Here is a 14,274-nt window from a genome sequence, read left to right as displayed (position 1 = left end):
TACCATTGGTCTTAAGAAAGAGATTTGAACTGTGTGCTTCAATTCACAAAAAATATTTAATTCGTAATACATTTTTTTATCGAAAGTGTTTTGTTTGTTTACACTTTTGCTTGATGTTGACAAACTGCTAAAGTAACAAAAGAATTAGTTGAAGAATGGTTTTAAACATCTAACAATAGTGAGAAACCACAAGCCACTATGCCAAATGCGGTAAATTTAGAACATCTAATTACTACCTAAATATGTCTAAATTTAGAATCGGCTTCTACACAAATTTCTTTCACTTCTCTCCTGCTTATAAATGAAAAGTTATATTAACGATAAATGTCCTCCATTGTCAATCTCATTTACGAAGCTCGTATTGCCGCATCATAGCCATTTATTTGTTAATGAAGATAATAATGCTGTTAAGCCACAGAGCGTCGACAGCTAATTTTAGGTCTCTTTTATTTACCACTCTGCGTTTAATTTATTTTAATGGTGAATCAGCCTCGACTAAAGCGTGGTTTTCGCATCGTGGGCTTTAATTCGCTATCTCACGCTCAGCAGCCAGTTCTCCCCACCTACACAACTATGGTATATATGTACATATATGTATTCAAAATTAAACACTACCTACCCGTACAGTTTTTCGAGTTGCGCACCGGTAAGTTTTTTTTAACGCCCTTGTACTCATTTTCTCATGACCGAGAGCGGCGAAAAACGCATAAAAATAGAAAATAAAAATAAAACGAACTGCATACGGGAAATTTGTATCTTCCATTTGATATTCCTATGACGTCACTGAAGACATTATGTATGCAAGTGCCAGTCATTCGGAAACTGTAGCGCGTGCATTCGAATATTTATCATGACTGGCATGAAATGAGTGCGGAAAATTGTTTGTCTGATTACAACGCACAGTGACAATTCGGCGATCTATTTTCGTTTGTCCGAAATATTATATACTGGAAAGGGTTGAACTCAATGTGAACCCCTTAGTTTGGTCAAAATGTACACAAATGCATTAACACGATTGAGTGAACTGGCAGCTGGTTGGATAGTTAAATGACCTTAGCAACACACTCATATTTTTCAGCCTTTCAATGCAAATATATAAGCATAGTTTGCAAATTCGTTTACATTTTGGTTCAAGCTACCACAATACAGTAATGTTTTTTAAGAGAAGGTGGCTGCTATCAAGGTAGCTGTAGATGTACTGCTTCGAAGTGCAGCTTCCTACGGAGAGGTGTACATTCTCTCCAATAGTAGAGCGGCTATAATGGTTTAGAGCTTGCTGACTGCGTGCTTAAAATTAGACAAGGATCTTATTAGCAATAGCATGAAGCTCCTTCTATATTTGCGTACCCGATCACAGCGGAATCACCGAAAACTGCAAAGCCTTGCTATAGAGTGTACCTTTATTCTGATTTCATCCGATTGGAAATGAGTCGGTACTCCATTGTCCACTTGAGCTCTAGCGTTGGATAAATTGACCTTCACTGAGTCCGGACAGCGCTGGTCCACAGCTAGAATTTGTGCGGCTGCGAGATCCTTCTGGTCTAGAGTGAACCGTAAGAGGTCTTTTGAACAATTTGCTTTATATGACTTTCTCGGCGCAATTGTTGTTGTTCTTCCTTATCTTCTTATTTTGTGGAACGTTTGTTGCCAAAGCGGCATGGGGGAAGACGAGGTCATCTAGATACGTTCATCTCTACGGCCCAACTTTGTCGGATTGAGATTGAAATTTCTCGATAGCTGGATTGATATTAGCCCCTTTAACAAATTTGTGGTATAAACGATTCGTCGATCCATGAGGAACTGGTGATTAATTTTTAGGAGTTTTTGGGTATCACAAAGGGCCAATATCCACAGCTATTCGATCAGATCCATCGGTATCTTTGACGCGAGGATCAACCACACCATTTATTGTTTAATAATAAAAATTGTCTTGTCTTTCTTTGTTATTTGGACCGTTCATAAAAAATATATTTTAAATCTGTAAAAAGAATTTTGGAAGCACTGAAGAATGCCGCCATACCATTATATACATTATATATTATAGTCGCTTTAGAGCAGAGAAATGAGCGAAACAATGGCGGCTATCCAAATTTAAATGGTTATATGCAGGACTGAATATGTGCACGTGTAAATGAATATATCAAAATTAAATTAGTTCAGGTGGAGTATAGTTGGACAATTTGGAATTTAAAAAGGGAGTATAAATTTTATCGAGTAAGAATTAGTTTAATTTCATACGTAAAATATGGACATCCGTCCATACCAAAATGTTCAGTCAACTACTGATTGCAGACTGACTTCAGCGTTGCTTTCTCCTAACGCTCTTTTAGCACATGCCGCGGTTTTGAGCATTCCTGGTTATATGTATCCTGTGGCTAATTGATGGTGGTTTGATTGATTGGACGTTAGGTTGTGCATAAAATATCTAAAAAAGCACAAATAGTGATCCTGACATAAGGTTCATCTTTCTCTCTCGTCAATAGAGCAAATCCAATATTATTTTTCTTCACTGCTTAACTATTTTGGATAGTAAAGTTATTATTTGAATTTGAAAAATTATAAGCTTATACATGCTGTAAGCGAATATAATTGAAAAAGCTGTTTTTCTGGCTTCGACATAGTTCATATATTTTCTGGAATTAGAAAACTATTATGAACCTTTATTATTTACCAATACTTTAGAATACGCCTTAAAAATACACAAGCATACGAAATCCTATATCAATTTATACTGTATATGTGCGTGCGTCTATGTGTAGGGTAAAAAACGTCATCAGGCTGTGGAGCTGAATAATAAATACCTCTAGCTCTGTTGACCTAGTTAGCGTTCGACGAACTTCGTGGCAATGCCTATAAGTGCACTTGCACATATAACCCAGCTCACCCTACTTCCGAAGCCTTGTGCATATACAGATCTAGTATACCATATATATATTTATAGTATATTATATAGGGCATTCCATTGCACTTGCATTTGCGAGAGCAGTGTACAATACAGCATACAGGCAACGAGAGAGACAAGGCTTACGACACCAAGTTTCAGCTCTCGTTTCAGCGACGTTTTGTTGTGTGGGATCGTTGAACTCGCCAAGTGCAACGTAAATGGCCGCAAGGACTCGTGCCAAATACACAGTTATACATGAATATGCATATGCAAGCACTACTTGTGCAATTAGGCCACTGACAGAGAGTTTGCTCGTATAGAACGAAATTTAAATGCCATCTTGTGCAGTTATTTTGTTGTGTGTATGTGTGCGCAACCAACGGAATGGCTTTGTAGGTCACTTTTAATTTGAAATTTATTTTCTATGACGTAGAGTTTACACACCGCATACTTATATATATATATAATATTGTACATATACAATATGTTTTTAGTACATTTTGGCAACCAAATGTGTTATTTATGCACCTTAAGAAAAGATGTAAAGGTATCAACAACTTAGCAAATTACAGAAGTAAATAGAGCAAATATTAAGATGATACATGTAATTTCACTTAAATGTTTTATTTGTTATAGTGATAATTATTATTCATTAATTTTTATTAAACTATGAATGTTGAGATCGTTGATGGCGAGCGGCTATCTGAATCGGTCGGGGACGAGTGAATGAGCGACTTTAGATTCTCTGCTTTTGGTCCCAATCCTTTTATGGTATGGTACCGAAGACTAATCTGACCGCTCGTTAAGTTATGATTTTTTCCAAGATTCTTGGAACTAAAATATTATATTTAACCCTAGTAAAATAACGATACGTCGAAAGGATGTACTCGTTTTTGTTTACGCTCTCAGACTTTCATTTATATTTGGAGCAACTTCAACCGCGAAGTTTGGTCAGTCGGTCTTTATGGCTTTACCATATGTGTACCTTATAAGACTGAAAATAAATGATATAAATGATCTCAGTCAAAAAAACGAATAATTTAAAAGTCTTTGACAGTCTTAAAATCATTCATAAAAAATAAATTAGCTTACTTCTAGTATAAAGGACTATCAAATATGAACTAAGCTAAGTCTCCGATTTCAATGACAACTATCCGTTCGGCTATCAATATCGTATTCTTTTAGGCTACCTCAATTGCAGCACCAAGAATTATAGCTGCAGGAATCGCGGCATTACCGACGTCAGCAGAAGGAATATATGGTTAAAAGCTTTCTTTTTCAAAGGGTCGTTATGGAAAGACCACAGAGAAATCAAAATTTCAGAAATTTTGCTGGCTATTTGTAGGAAGTTGCTGAAGAATAATATCTTCTTGAAGAATGCAGTCTATGAGAAGTCCATTTAAAGTATGTTTTTGTCTTCCCACCAAAAATTTTCTTAGAAATAGATATTTGCAAATTTTGTTACCTATTGCCTTCTCCATACGCCATGTTGCAATCGGATTTATAAAATTTTGAGGGGGTTTTCCATTTAAGATTTGGCGTAAAATCTGATGATATTTAAACAAATATTAAAATTGTTTTCTTATAATTTTGTTTACACATTAATATATATGGCAACTTTACCAAACGAGAATGATATAAATGAATGAAGTTGGTTCGGAAGCGTTATATATATATACATACTATGGACTTATACATAAATATACAGATACAAGTATGAGTGGTTTCAATGAACTTAGTGCAGTGAGGACGTCATTGTTTCAAGGCCCAATAGCAGCGTTGCCGGTGTACACAAGTGAGATATGCCTTAACAACTCCTCCATTCATCAGTGCAATTTAAGTATACTATAGAGTGATACATTAAGTAAATTCATCTGATTGCATCTATAAGTAAAATAATTATACAACTATAAATAAACTACCGGTGTAGATGCAGACCAACGGTGTCAAGGAGCATTCATAGGTGGAACCATCTCGACTCAACTATTCAATATGCCTATAACTACTTATTCCTTTAATTGATATGCAAGTAGGAGAACACGTAAATACTTATGAATTGCATTACTCAGTTAGAATTGCACACATATTTAGAATCAAGTATTTGTAAAATGAGCCGACCGGTTAGCGTTTCTTTCGTTCGGTTAGCTTTGGCATCCGGCAGCAGGCTTTCTATTGCTCAGATTATGCACAAATTGGGTCACGGCTATTGATGGATATGCGTCAACCAAAAGTGCATTACTCGAACTTTCTGCATCTATAAGTGCGTCGTTGTATTTTGCGGATGCGCGCGATGTATTATCTAGGTGTCAACTTTGCAACAAACGGGTTGATTATTCAGTAATTTCACACTTCGTATATTTGTCTGAAAGTTGGATAAAATTCCTTTCCTCTGAGTAACGCTATATATAATATTATATACAAGTATTGAGTCTCCAAGTCTCCTAATGGCCTTTCTGCTGGTAAATTTTCTGAAGAACATGAGTACCCCTTTTACAGGGTCATGTATCAGTTCACACCTAAAAATATTATTATAAATTATCATATATATTTTTTTTTATACTCGAGACTTTAATGAATTCAAAACTATATGTAGAAAAACCTCCTTACTTGATGAGGGAGATAGAGAACGCCCCCTGTTAGGATTTATGAATAGAATATCTGAATCAACTTGTTCTAGCTGGTCTAAGGTAATAACTTTAGAGCGGAATATGACTTCAGTTTTGAAACCAAAACTTGTGTAATACCAAAAATAATTTAATTCGATCATATTAATTATTTTTTTCGAGCCATAATTCCAAATTTAAAATTTCAAAACTATTTGAAAATTGTGTTAAATTTCGAATACATTTTTTGAGCTGTTTGTTTCTTTAGGTTAAATTCTCGATCTGCCTGCATAGACAGAGTGTCCCATTAATAACCGAGTGTTTTGGATATAGAATAAAATGCAAATTAAGTTATAAACTTGTACGCATGAACGTTGATTCCAATACATGAGAAATAATATGCATGCACAAATGCTTAGATTCATCAAAACTCATATACATACATTAATACTATTGTCATTGCAAATCCGTGACGTACCTACCCCTTTCACTTTGTAGCGTCATATGCAATTTTTCTTATACTTACAATTTATCGGTCAAGAAGCTCAATTTCATTCGTATACCTATATTTATGTGGTATATTAAATTGACTACATGAACGGAGGAATTTCGGTTGGCACCGGTTGCATGCGTTTGTGTCAGAGCAGAAACTCATTAAATTTTCCTAAATGACATTATTAAACAATTTCGGTGCAGCGAATTCAGCCTTCGCCGTGAGGTCGAGTGAGATGCCGTATTCCGTTGTATTTTTGCGGCTGACGTCAGTCATATTAATAGTGCTTTCTGGCATTTTATCGATTGTAACATAACAAAATGCTTTATATAGTGTACATACGTACTGGTAGCGCAACAGTGCGTATGAGTGACATTTTACAGAGTAATAATGATAATATAAGGCCGGTTTCACGAGGAAGTTTAAGAAATTTATTGACAATATTTGGTGTGAAAATCACAAACACAGAAAAACAAACAAGGAAATTTTTTTCCAAATGTGTTTTGGTTAAATAAATGTAAATTTTTTAACACTTATTTTAATATAAGATAATGGCTAAAAAGTGTACAATCAACATCAAATTTGATTTGGATTTATTTTTTTCATAGATTGGTATATAAGGGTAATTTATAATTAGTAAAATAATCTCTTATTTCTCTTTTTCTCCTAAACTATACTTAATCTTGATTAAGTACGAAGCTTTGCTTAGTTAGGGACTAATGCGCTTCCTGACCACTTTTAGATAAATATTTAAAATTAAAATTACTTTCGTTGAACTATTGGAGCCCTGAATCTGGGGTTACTCTGTTTTTGTCAAACCAAATGCCATTATTTTTGGCTTTCAGCGCTGCTCTCTCTTCTTTTTTGCTCTCTTTCTTGTAATTTACGCCTATGTTAGTTGCATATAATACAATATATAATATATTATCGATGTTTTTAGCAAGGAAAAGTTTAGTAATGTCTTGGGTTCGGGTGACGTCCATGCATTACGTTTTCAATTAACAATTATATTTTCTTTTATGTCATTTGCGCACCGGGGTACTATCCTTCACTGTAAGAAAAGCAGAATAAACTGGCCAAATCTACATTTCACAAACATATATATAATACATGGATTTGCAAGCAGCTTCACAATGTATCTGCGCACAAACAAAATTTCGTGTACAAGCATTGCATTAGGGCCAAGATCATTCTCCTTAATATGTGTGCGGGACTGAATATTAAACAGTTACTCCTTGCATTTCACTGACGTCACAACATTGACAACAAAAGCTTTAGTTATTCAAATGCAAAGTACTTTTATGTTTATCCACCTATCTGTGGCTGTGGAACACGAAAAATATTACACTTTACAAATAATTACACTCACTCACTCGAGCTTATAGTAGATGAAGGTCACTGCGACACTTTTGCGCACAAATGAGTTTAAAGGACACTAATGCTTTGAACATGCGTTGAAATAAGTAGGCTCGTTGTAAACAATAGAAAAAAAAACGTAGACTTCGGTTGCACCGAAGCTATAATACCCTTTTCAAATACAAAAGGTTCCTTAAAGAACTCGATTTTGACCGGTCAGTTTGGATGGCACCTATATGCTACAATGATCCGATCACAACAATTTCTTCGCGGATTACACCGTTGTCTTGGATTAGAGTCCATGCTAAATTCCGTGAAGATAGCTCGTCATATGAAAAAGTTGTCCATATAAGCACCAATCGTTCAGTTTGTATGGCAGCCGATAACAGCGGTGACGAGAAATTAGTAGCTTCTTTGGGAGAAAAAGATATGTGTAAAACTTCAAATCGGTATCTCAAAAACTGAGGGACGCGTATCGCTTCCGTCTCTCTAGGATGTGGCTAAATCGACTCAGCTCATCAGGTTGATCAGTTATACATATATACTTTATAGAGTCTCTGACAAATTTGTGGTAAACTAAATATATCATGTTCAGTGTATAATTAACAATTTCGAAAACAATAATAACTTAGGCCTTAGATCGATTTTCGAACAACTGCTATTAGGCCTGAAAGTATAACAGTTGCGTGCAGTTGAATGCATTTTTCGCCGAGTTTGAGACCGTTCTCAACAATCTGCCTAACCACAAAATCCGGTTGAATACATACCGGGTCTGCCAAAACAGAATGCATAACACTTGACCCAAAATTGGCGCGAAAGTTTCTATAAAAAAATCGTTTGTTTTCATATGTGCATATGGCCTTGCATCGACATACTTTCTTTATATGAATATACACTTGGCGCAGTAGAAGTGTGACACCGCACTGTCACTTGAGCGCGCTTCAAGATTTGTACAGTATTCGCGAAATATTATACTTCACAGCAAAAATATATAAACAAATTAAATTGTTCTTTTGGTCACCAGTAATGATGCATGTGATAAATGTAGGCTTCAGTTTTTTTGGTACGAGTCTAACATTGACAGACTCAACAACCAAAACATTAACCGAAATGTTGAGTCGATCAAATATTTATGTTCGCTGCTAAACACACGCTAATCGACATATAGAGATAAAACTTATCTTCTCTTCACTTTACTTTTAACGTAGTAGTTGTCAATTCAACACGAAAAGCTTGTCATAAATTGCTATAAAAATGAAACGACAACCATTTTTGTTTGTTTGATCTTACGTATATGTATATTAAATATAGTTCTAACCATATCTATGATTGGTCTCGTATTCTTAATATGCCGGCCACCACTGTATTTTCGGAATCGAACAACTTTTTTTATTGCAGGACAATTTTTTTCCTTCCATGATGTGCTAAACCTAAGTGCTTCAAAGACCTTCGTGATAAATATATTCGTGCATTATAAACTGTGTAGCTATTTTTGACTGAAGGCGATAGTCTGGGCTAATTGAAAGGCTTGAATTGGTTTTTGAAAACTTACAAGTGCACTTAGTAGTCTTAGGCGAATAAATGCTTGCACATATACATATACTTACATAAGTACAAGTATTTAGTTGCGATTCCTGTTGCGTATAAATGAAACTAGGTCATACGCGTTCACCCTCCACACATTCATAGTTACGCGTAAAAAAAAGAATTTGGGCTTCGCCTTAGCAATCCCTGTAGTGAATGCTTAAATTAGATTACAATATATTATATAATGTAATAGTTTTGTTTCTAATACTCTATTCAGGCGAGTACGAACTAATGCTCTGCCACATGTTAGCAGAGTGTGTCAGTTGTAGTAAGCGAAGTTGTCTCCATTTGATATGGCACTATATTTGAGAACTACTTTTGACACCGAATTCATCCGAAATTAATGTGGCTCTACTTATAAGTTACCTGCCCGATTTTTTTAAGATCATCATTGCAACAAACAACCTTTGACGATCATGTGTAGAACACCTTAATTGGCATAGACGGTTGAAGTTTTTGAGGAGAAGTCAGCGAGTTCATCAGCATAACAGACAACTTTAAAATTCGTCACAAAGATTAAGTAATCAGGACTAACTCGTTGATGATAATGATCCAACAAAAATGATATAAGGTGAGGGTCGTCTCTTAGCTTCTTACTTAGAATATATAGTAGTTTTGTTCATATGAATAATAGAGATGTATGGAAGTCAACAAAAAAAGGATGCTGAGCAAACTTATATCTGTTTCTGCAAACGATATCTTCAGCAAAAATTTTGATTTATTGATAAAACTTGGTATTCAGGGTTCCCGATAAGGTTGGTATTGCACATAGACGATATACTATACGAGGGCGGTCCGATAAGTCTTTAGCATCACCGGCCGATGGTCCCACGATGGCAAGATAATTTTAACGATTTAATACGATTACTACATTTTCGGTGCCGGATAATATTAAAATTTCAGGCGAATTGGAAACATGGTTTGGTTTTGACCGCGTGTGGAAACAATTTTATAGGTAGAGTTTAGAACAATGGAATAAGTGCGGCAGCGGTCAATGATTCGACCAGGCAGTGAAGGCAAAAACCCTAGTATCGGCCAAAAAAACTTTTTCGTTTAGAAGCATTAAGATGTCCCTGCATGCGACGAGAAACTTGAAGTATAATCGATTCAACCAACTTTGTAGACGTCCAGGTAACGTATTTTTCAGACGTACTACCATAAAGTAGTTGCAACCTCGCTGGATCTAGTGTAACTAGCGAATAGTAAACTACGTTGAAAAATAATTGACATTTATTTCAAACTTCAAGTGTTAATCTTTTCTGTGATACATAAATATATATTCCTTACTTATTTTCACAGCCATCCTGGAGGCATGCAAATTTCAATAGAGGGTATTTTCTGTTGGCCTCCATTTTACCCTCTTGACTCCTTTATTAATATATGTAATTTTAACCAACACATTGGTTAGGAAAACTTATAGTCAAAAAGTTTTAGTTAAATATCGTAAATTGGGTATACATTAAAGCACGTTCTCGTTAGTCAAGCGCTATTTTCTGAAGAAGAAAGATAACGTCATATTTGAGGCAGATAAGACTAGCAGATTGCTAGACGCCACAAACAAGATTTGTATAACTGTAATTACACATACCTTTAGATTATGCGTCACCTGTGTGTGTGCAGCAGTACCTGGAATGGGTGAGATTATTTGATTATTTTGGTATCTTTTATAAAGATTCCACGACACATCACCTGAAGTATGTGTGTGTGTATGCTACATCTATGTACATGTTATGCTTTCATTTATGAATATATAAATATGCGTAAAAATTTCGCATTTAGTTCATTACCAAAATTCGCGAACGACACTTGTGACCATGAATTCAACGAAGAGCTTAATTTTTATCATCGCGGTTGGTCTACCTTGCTATTTTACATAATATACAATGGAAATTATTTTATATATTCTTCCGACAGTTGTTATTCGTTGTTGCACTTGCAAGAGGAGTTCCTGTGGTCAGTTCTCCATATAATAGTCAAACTAACTCAGATCTTTGCACGGAACGGAAAACCAAAGGCTTTTTCGCCGACCCATCTGATACGGATTGCACCAGGTAAGCTAGAACCAATCTATACAGTTTTGACATTTAACAAACCAAATATTTTCAGATATATCAATTGTTATAACCTAAATGGCAAGTGGCAGACGAAACTATTGAAATGTCCTGAGGGGCAATTCTTTGATGCTTCTTTGAGCATCTGTAGCAGTCTATATAATTGCCCACTTTGAAAGCAGACTGTAACTGAGATGTAATTAGTCGGTCAATCTATAACATATTATATTAAGTTGTCGTTTGTCTCTATAGATATGCGTAATTTATTGTATCTGATTTGTATCAGTAACGTCACGTATATAATATATAGTACCGTTAAAAATGCTTTTTAGGTTATAACATAATTAATGTAAATAAATCTTAACCATTACTTTATAATGGGAAAAGTCAAAGAGCCGCTATGTCTTTACAACTACGCGACAGAAGACTATGTAAATCTCTCAATGGGAAAAATGGGAAGTCAACCTGAAGTAATGCAAAAGTGGTTCCAGGGTGAGCGTCGTTCGGTTTTTAGTGACCTGCAAGTGGCACACACCGTTGCTGTGACGACCCCATTGATGATGCGGAAAAGTATCGGTCAATATTCACATTTTTTATTTTAATAAAATTGAGTAAACATATTTTCTAGACCACAATATGACTGAACATTAAAAATTAATAATTCTTGTAGATAATAAGGGATTTTCTTTTAAAGATATTTATTCCCTGGCACTCTAAGAGTTGGTATTGTAGATGGCCGAAACATTATCAATAAATAGCAATATCATAACAAAATTATTGTAGTTTGGTTTTTAAATGGGTGAAATTGGTTCCATATTCTACATATAATGATTATCGAAAATGCTCTCAGCTCTGACCTTCTCCTAATCTCTAATATATCCTTAATATATCGTATATAATGATTTTGGACTTGCAGCTGATGATATAAGTACCATATTGATCAATATTTGTGATATCCTAATGATTTTAAGTTAACAAGTTTTCTTCTCCATAGTATGACTTAGCGGTGTATATCGGGTCATACCTTGGACTAGCCCCCATACTCTTAATATAATGATTGCGGACATTCTGGACACTCACTAAAAAGTACGTCAGAAGCACTAATTGCCTCAGTAGAAGTCCTATACCTCAGTAACTACTCTTACCAATTTCAACCAAATTTGCTGCATTACATTCATCTAAGGTTCATATAGTAGAGTGTGAAGCGTAATCTGACCACAACCATGTTCACTTCTCATATATAACAATTTTAAATTCCGTCTTATTCTTTCATTCTACATTATATAAATCGTGAATCAATCACGCTATCGAAATAAAATGTTGCACAAATACTGCCTTTATTACATCCCACCTCTAAAAGTTGTCGAAATTAGATCTTAACTTTTCAAGCCCTCATATACCGAATACGTGCCTATGGCTGACTTTCTACCGAAAATATTGGTAAATCTGTGAGATATAATATTGGAATTCGGCTAAAATCTTTTTATCATAAGAGTAGACTTTCATGATCATATCGTTTCATTTCACTTCGCTCTCACAAATAGTGAAAACGAATTAGTCTAATCTAGTAGTAATAGACTAGTCTAGAGAGCTGCCTTAACGGCAAATATTCTAGCTATTAAATTTAGAGATATACGAGAGTATATTACTGATTTTTATAAAAAATAGAAATTTAAAAACTTGGCGCTTATGTCTTTTTTGCGCACCGCCTTTGCGCCGCTAATGCATACGGATAAGAAGATATAAAAATATGCTATCTAAATTTATGAAAATCATGAAGTTATATATCTTAAATCTAGTTTACAAAATTATGTACACGTGAGAAGATAATATATTTTGTATATGGTTTAAAGAGAACTAACCACATTTAAAATAAACGGTACCTCATCAAATATTTTATACAATAGATTACTCATTCCATATCCGCAGACCATATAGCACGCAATTGAGTGCTAATATTTATGGCATTGATATAATATTTTATGACGAAAAGTTATCTATTTAAGTACCTACCATAGATACAGCGCTGCCATAAAATAATTTTAAATTGTGACCAAAAATGTAGCAGAAATTATTATTTTTTGTGCTTTAGTGTAAATATTTAGTTATTTGTTTGGGAGAGCCATGAAATTTTTCAAAAAATCAAAAAAAATACAGAGCTTTGCGTCCACTATGTTTCCTATATAACGGAGACAATTTCTTCTAAATATAGACATCTGGCACGTGATATAACCAAAATTTTATTAGATTTTACAGTACACATTTCTATCAAAACGCTATAGAGACTTTTATTTTTTTATTTTATTAGATTTTACAGTACACATTTCTATCAAAACGCTATAGAGACTCAAGGCCCTGTGCATAAGGGGTTGAACTCCAAGAAACAGGCTGTTAAGGGTTCATCATGCCTGCAGCAAAGGCATTTCGGTCGAATCTGCCTTGCACTCAATAATGTCATAGCTGATGGGAACTCTTATACATAAAAACTGAGGGTACCTTAATATCGAGACTGGCCTTCAACAATATACGACCGAAAGCGATTATTGGAGCTCTTAATAAGTTTGAGGTCGAAGTTAATATTAAGCATTTCATCTATAGTCTCATTTGCGACATAAGTTCAAATAAAAATAAATTACTTTTATCCCTGATGTTACTTTTCCTTCTCTGAAATGCTCAATTTTTCAACTGGTGGACAGGGTGAAGTACTTATCCTATAAAGGAAATGAAAGACTCACATGCGGTGCGGCTAAATATTTTTTCGGACGGAGGTGGAGTAATTTTATCACTTTTTGCTTTATTGCCCGGCTTTTGCCAGACTGAGATTGACTGAGATTGATATTAACCACCTTAACAAATTTGTGGTAAGCTCAAAACACTTCGTTGATCCATGAGGATCTAGTCATTAACTTTTAGGATTTAATGGGTAACACAAAGGACCAACTAATGTCCGAGTGAGATCCATCGATTACCTTATTATATCTATCACAATAGTAATATATTTTTTGAAGGTAAGTTACTATCCAATAGAGCTTGACTAGCGATAAAGTAGCCATACCGAATTCGTGTTGCAACGAAGTTATTCGTTTTAAACCAATCATTTAGAATTCAATTGCAGCAGAACGGCAACGCCACATACATGTGTGCCCAATTACAGTGAATTATCTAATCTTCCGGTACAACGACTGTAAATTTTTAAAGTCTCGATAAAAGATTTAATAACAAATATTTTGTTCCGCAATAAGCATTATTTATATAGCATTTATTATTGTTCTACATGCTGTTTTACATACATACATATAT

Source organism: Bactrocera oleae, chromosome 6, assembly GCF_042242935.1.
Source record: "Bactrocera oleae isolate idBacOlea1 chromosome 6, idBacOlea1, whole genome shotgun sequence".
NCBI classification, from domain to species: Eukaryota; Metazoa; Arthropoda; class Insecta; order Diptera; family Tephritidae; genus Bactrocera; species Bactrocera oleae.
This window is presented reverse-complemented; position numbering follows the sequence as displayed.